This window comes from Bombus vancouverensis, chromosome 15 (assembly GCF_051014615.1).
Source record: "Bombus vancouverensis nearcticus chromosome 15, iyBomVanc1_principal, whole genome shotgun sequence".
Taxonomy (NCBI): Eukaryota; Metazoa; Arthropoda; class Insecta; order Hymenoptera; family Apidae; genus Bombus; species Bombus vancouverensis.
In genome coordinates, this window is record NC_134925.1 from 250,059 (window position 1) to 257,861 (window position 7,803).

At 13.5% G+C, this 7,803-nt stretch overlaps 1 pseudogene; it reads left to right on the forward strand.

The window, feature by feature from the left end:
- The first annotated feature begins 5,269 nt into the window (after nt 1–5,269).
- Nucleotides 5,270–6,916, forward strand: LOC143303684 (NADH-ubiquinone oxidoreductase chain 5 pseudogene; annotated as a pseudogene).
- The last annotated feature ends 887 nt before the right edge of the window (nt 6,917–7,803 follow it).

Consider the following 7,803-nt stretch of genomic DNA (forward strand, 5'->3'; position numbering starts at 1 on the left):
TGATTGCGACCTCGATGTTGAATTAAGATAAATTTTAAATGCAGAAGTTTAATAATTAAGTCTGTTCGACTTTTAAAATCTTACATGATTTGAGTTCAAATCGACGTGAGTCAGATTGGTTTCTATCTATAAAAATAAATAAATTATTTGTACGAAAGGACTATAATTTTTAATTAAATTATATTATTAACTTTAATTAATAATTTAGATTATATTAGCAAATTAGTGCATTAAATTTAGAATTTAAATAAATTATAATAAAATTATAATATATAATAATTTTTTTTAATTTTTTATTAATAATATTTATAATTTTGATTAGAGTGGCTTTTTTAACTTTATTTGAGCGTAAAATATTAGGTTATATTCAATTACGAAAAGGTCCAAATAAATTAATAATTAAAGGTTTATTTCAACCTTTTAGAGATGCTTTAAAATTGTTATCAAAAGAATTTTTTTTTTAAATTTTAATAATTTATATTTATATAGACCAATAATTATATTTTTTTTATCATTAATATTATGATTAATTTATCCTTGAATTTATTCTTTTTTTTATTGATTATAGAATTATTTTTTTAATATTAATTTTGAGTTTAATAGTTTATCCTGTTATGATTATTGGTTGAGTATCTTTATGTAATTATTCAATTTTAGGTTCATTACGTTCTGTTTCTCAAATAATTTCATTTGAAATTTTATTATTTTTAATTTTTTTTTGTTAATAATTTTAATTGAAAATTATTCTTTTTTTATATTTTTAAAATTTCAATATAATGTATATTTTTTTTATATATCCTTTATATATTATTTTTATTATAAGATCATTAATTGATTTAAATCGAGTTCCATTTGATTTAATTGAAGGGTAATCTGAGTTAGTTTCTGGTTTTAATGTTGAATATTATAGAAGATTATTTGTGTTAATTTTTTTATCTGAATATATAAATATTATATTTATAAGGTTATTATTAACAATAATATTTTTTGGTATAAATTGATGATCATTAAGGTTTATTACAGTTTATTTATTTCATTTAATTTTATTAATTATAATCCGTGGAGTTTTACCTCGAATTCGATATGATAAATTAATAATAATATGTTGAATTGAATTATTGGTATTAATTTTGATATATTTAATATATATTTATTTAATAAAAGAATTAATTGTTTTAATTGTATTTTAATTTTTATTTTATAAAATTTTTAATTTTTTATATTATTTATTTAAAATCGAAATATTTATTTATAGATTTGTTTTTAAAATAAAAAGATTATTATATTTATTTATTTAAATAAATTTGATTAGTTTTATTGTAATTTTTATTATTTTTATATTTTAAGTGTTGTTTTATGTTTATTTATAAATTATTAATAATTTTTATATTTTTTAAAAAAAAATTAAATTTTTTAAATTTAAGTTAATTTATATTAAATTATTTATTAGTAATTAATAAAATTAAATATATATATAATATATATTTAAATAATTTTTTTTATGTGGATTATGTTTTATAATTTATTTGTATTTATTAGTAATTTTTAATTTTTTAAAATTATAATCATAAATAAATTTTATTTAAATTAAATAAATTATTTTTGTTTATTAATTATTATTAATTTAATATAATTTTAATTTTATTAATTAATTATTTATTAAAAGTTAATAGAAAATTTTATTTCTATAATATGATTTCAAATCATATACTTATTCAAGTTCATTAACTAATTAATTTTTTTTTAGTAATTTATCTCAAATATTATTTATTGAAAATGATAAAATTAAATATATAAAATATAATGATGTAAATAATATATTTAAATTTGTATAAGGATATTCAATTATTTGTTTTCCTAATCAAGTTAGTATAATAAAAATATTAATAAATCATCAATAAAAAATTTTATTTATAAAATAAAATTTATTATTTTTTAAATTATTTGAGTTAATTAATGGGATTAAATATAAAATAAAAATTGATATAAAAAGTATAATTACTCCACCTAATTTATTAGGAATTGTTCGTAGAATAGAATATGCAAATAAAAAATATCATTCAGGTTTAATGTGAATTGGTGTAATTATTGGATTTGCTATTTTAAAATTATCTGGGTCTCCTAATATATAAGGTATTTGTAAATTAATAAATATAAATAAGATAAAAGTTAAAATTATTGTAATTAAATCTTTAATTGAAAAATATGGGTGAAAGTTGATTTTATAAATATTTATTTTTGAATGTGTAGGATTTGAAGATTCTGTAATATGAAGAATAATTAAATGTATTAATACTATTATTAAGATTAAAAATGGTAAAATAAAATGAAATGAATAAAATCGATTTAATGTATCATTATTAATTGAAAATCCTCCTCAAATTCATTCTACTGTAAATTGTCCAATATATGGAATAGCTGAAATTAAATTTGTAATAACTATTGCTCCTCAAAAAGATATTTGACCTCAAGGTAAAACATATCCAAGAAATGCTGTTCCTATTGATAAAAATAAAATTGAAACTCCGATTATTCAGACTTGATATAATTTAAATGAATAGTAAAATATATTTCGTGCAATATGTAAGTATATAATGAAAAAATAAAATGATGCACCATTTATATGAATTAATCGAATTAATCATCCTGAATTTATATCTTTTATGATATTTGAAATTCTATTAAATGCAATATTAATATTTGGACAATAATGTATTGATAAAAATAATCCTGAAATAATTTGAATTATTAAAAATATACCAAGTATTGATCCAAAATTTCATAAATAATTAATATTAATTGGGGTTGGTAAATTAATAAATGATATTGGTAAATTTAATATATGAATTTTATAAATTGATGAAATTATTTTTTTCATTTTTTTGCTCGTAAATTTTTATTTTTAATATAACAAATTTTTGTTATAATTAATAGTATAATAATTAAAAAAATAATAAATATTAGAAGAATTCAATAATTTGGTTTTAGATATAATTTTTTAATATTATACATTTTATTATTTTTATTATAATTAAAATTAAATATTTTTATATTTATTTTATAATTATTTATTAAAAATAAAAAAGTTATTATAAAAATTAAGTTTAAATAAAATAAATTAAAATGATTGTTTTTTTTATTGGCTTATTAATTAATCTGATGAAATAAGAAAATAAAATTAAAATTCCTCTAATGAAAATAATTAATAAAATATATAAGTTTAATGAAATTATTTGTTTATAAGTTATAATATTTATTGTTATAAAAATAATATAAAAAATTAAATATAATATTTGTTTTATTGGTGATATGAATGTATTTATGTAAAGATAATTTAAGATTAAAATTAAATTAATTCTTATATTTATAAATAATAAAAAAAAATGATTATAAAAGTTTTCATTAATTATAAATAAATTTTAAAAATTATTTTATAGTTATATTAATATTTTTAAATTTTTAATTTACAAAATTAATGTTTTTATTAAACTATATAACTAATTTTAAAATTATCAAAAAATAGTTTAGATTAAAACAATAATTTTGGGAATTATAGATATTTTTATAAAATTTTTTGAAATTTAGTATTAATTTTAAAAATTTAATTTATTAAGTTAATTAATATTAAATTTATTTTAGAATTTGTTGTTTTAAATTTTATTTTTTTAATTTTAATTATTTTATTAAATAATAATATTTATTTTTTAACTTTTTTAATTGGGTTGGAATATTTAATTTCAATTATTTTATTTTATATAATTTTAATTGATTTTAATAGGTGAATTTATTTAATCTATTTAATTTATTCTGTTTGTGAAGGAGTATTGGGTTTATCATTGTTAGTAAGTTTGAATTATGAATTTGGTCATCAAAAAATTAATGTTTTAAATTTAATTTTATAATGAATGAAGTTACAATTGTGGTTATTATTATTATTTTGTTTAAATTTGTAAATTTTTATATATTAAGAAATTTTATATTTTTATTGAGATTAAATTTTTTAATAAATATGAATTGATTAAAGTGAATTAATTTGGTTGGAGGTTTAGGAAATAATTATTATTCTAATTATTTAATTTTAATAATATTTTGAGTATTTGGTGTAATTTTTTTTAATTTAAAAGAATTAAAAAAAAATTGTTTATTTTTAAATTTAATTTTGATATTTTTTATGCTGATAAATTTTATATGTATAGATTTATTAACATTTTATTTTATATATGAGTCTAGATTATTATTAATTTTTTATATAATTATAGAGTGAGGTTATTCAGAAGATCGAGTTTTATCTGCATTTTATTTAATATTTTATACATTAGTTTTTTCTTTACCAATATTATATTTAATTTTTAAATTAATAAATTTTAGAGATAGAATTAATTTTTTAATATTAGAAATTTTATTATTAAAATTTGATAAATTTGGTTTTTTATATTTATTGATATCATTTTTAGTAAAAATTCCTATATATTTATTTCATGGTTGGTTAATTAAAGCTCATGTTGAGGCTTCATTTTTTAGATCAATAATTTTAGCTTCAGTAATATTAAAATTAGGGAGATATGGAATATTACGTTTTTTATTAATTTTTAAAATTATATTTAAATTAATAAAGTTTCATTTATTGATAATTAATTTATTAGGAATAATTATTTTAAGATTAATATGTTTATTTCAGTTTGATATAAAATTAATTATTGCTTTATCTTCAGTTATTCATATAGGAATTATATCTTTAGGTTTATTATTAGGAAAAAAATTAGAATTTTGGGTGGATTAATTATAATAATTTCTCATGGATTAGTTTCATCTGGTTTATTTTATTTGGTTAATATAATTTATAGACAAACTAGAACACGAATTATTTTTATTAATAAAGGAATAATAAATTTAATACCTTCAATAACAATAATATGATTTTTAATATGTATTTATAATTCTGGAGCTCCATTATCTTTAAATATACTAAGTGAAATTTTTTTATTAATAAGATTAGTTGGTTGATGTAAGTATTTATTGATATTTTTAATTTTTTATTGTTTATTAAGGTTTATTTATTCGATTTATTTATTTAGATTTATACAATACGGAAAAATTTTTTATTTTAAAATAAATTTAATGAGAAGTTATTTGATAAATTATTTAAGTTTAATATTACATTTTTTGCCTTTAAATATTTTTATTTTTAAATTACTTTTTTATTTAAATAGTTTAATGTAAAATATTGAATTGTGATTTCAATGATATATAAATTTATATTTTAAATTTAATGAAAATAATTATTTCTGGAATTGTTTTAATAGCTATAAGTTTTATTTTTATATTTTTTAGTTTTTATACTTTATTTATTAATAAATTATTTATTTTGGAATGATTAATTTTTAATATTAATTCTATAAAAATAAATTTAATTTTTATAATTAGGTTTAAATTATTAATATTTGTATTTTTAGTAATATTAATTAGTTCTTTTATTTTATTATATAGTGTTAGATATATAAATTTGAATAATAAATATATAATTAATTGTTTTTATTATTTAATATTTATATTTTTGATTTCAATAATTTTTTTAATTTTAAGACCTAATATATTAACTTTGTTATTAGGTTGAGATGGATTAGGATTAATTTCTTATTGTTTAATTATTTATTATCAAAAATTTTTAGCATTAAATTCTGGAATAATTACAGTAATTTTAAATCGTTTAGGGGATTGTAGATTATTAATAATTATTTCTTTTATAGTAATTTTTGGTAGATGAAATTTAATATTATATAAAATAAATTTTTTAATTTTAATTATATTTTTTTTAATAGTTTTTACAAAAAGAGCTCAATTAATATTTATAATTTGATTACCTGCTGCAATAATAGCTCCTACTCCTGTTTCTTCATTGGTTCATTCATCTACTTTAGTTACTGCTGGTATTTATTTATTAATTAATTATGAGATGATAATTGATTTAAAATATAAGAGATTTATTTTAATAATTTCAAGAATAACAATATTAATTTCAGGAATTATAGCAAATTTTGAAATAGATTTTAAAAAAATTATTGCTTTGTCAACATTAAGACAATTAGGTTTTATAATGAGAATTTATTCATTAGGAATAACAGATTTAACATTTTTACATTTGTTTATTCATGCATTTTTTAAGTCTATAATATTTATATGTGTAGGAAGAATAATTCATTATATAAATGGTATTCAAAATTTTCGTTTTTATTCTGGTATATTTTTTGTATATCCTTTAAAAGGAATATTTTTAATATTTTCATTATTAATGTTATGTGGTTTTCCATTTTTAGTAGGATTTTATTCTAAAGATTTAATTGTTGAGTATTATTTTTTGAATATTAAAAGAATTTTTAGAATAATGAATTTAATTTTTGGGACTATTTTTACTGTATCTTATTCTTTTCGTTCAATAATTATAATAATAAATAATAATTATATAATAAATTTAATATATTTAAGAGAAGATTGTATTATAATTAGAATTTTGTCAATAATTTTAATTATAATATTGATTTTAAGAAAATTTATTTTTAATATTTTTTTTTATTATTTAAATATTAATTTAATTTATATTTATAAATATTTTGTATTTAAAATGATTTTATTAGGATTAATATTTTCAGTATTAATAATGAATATTAATTTTAAAAAAAAAAGAAAAATTTTTTTTAAAAGATTTTTTATGATAGAGTTTTTTTATAAGTTATTTATTAATAAATTAATAAATAAAATAATTTATTATGAATTTTATTTTGAGAAAGGTTTATTAGAAAAATTTACAGGAAAAATTATAAGATATATTTGTGATTTTATGGAAGTAAATTTTATAATTAAAATTTCTTTATTATTATTATTGTATTTATATTTATTAATTTTTATAGTTTTAATTTAATATTTATATATATATATATAAATAAATATAATAATAAAAAAAATAGAAGTTATTAAAGAATTTAAATAGCTTATATTAGAGCATAATATTGAAAATATTAGGGAAATTTTTTTAAATTTTTAAATAATATAATAATATATATATATAATTATAAATTTATTATTATTATTATTTTAATTATTTTTAAGAAATAATGATATATTAAATCAAAATTAAAGTTAGAAGCTTTATTAAATTATTTCTATTTATAATTAATTTTTATTGATTAATGATTTTATATTGAAAGTATAATGTTTTATTTAAACTATATAAATTGAATTAAAATTTTAAGTTTTAAGTGTTTTTAATAAATTTTTTAATTTATATATATATATATATATATATATTTATAAATTGGAATTTTTAAATTCAATTATTTTATTAACAATAAAATGCCTCTAGTTTGGCTTCAATTTAAAATTTATTTTATTTTATAAATTTAAATTAATATAAGAAGTAAAATTTACTTTTAATTTCGGCTTAAAGATTGATTTATTTTTAAATCCTTATATTGTCAAAAATTTTAATTAAAGTAATTTAAAATATTCAATTTAAAACTTAACTCAACTTAAATTAATTACTTGATCATTCTATAATTAGTGAAAAAATTAATATTAAAAATAAAAATATTATTAAAATAAATAAATAAAAAAAATTTAATGTTTTGATATATGAGATCAATGGGATTAATAAATTGATTTCTACATCAAAAATTAAAAATGTTAATGAAATTAAATAAAATGGTAATGAAAATGGAATATTTATTTTTGTAATAGGATTAAATCCACATTCATAAGGTAGATTTTTTTCTATATTAAATTTTTTATGTATTGATAAAAATTTATTTA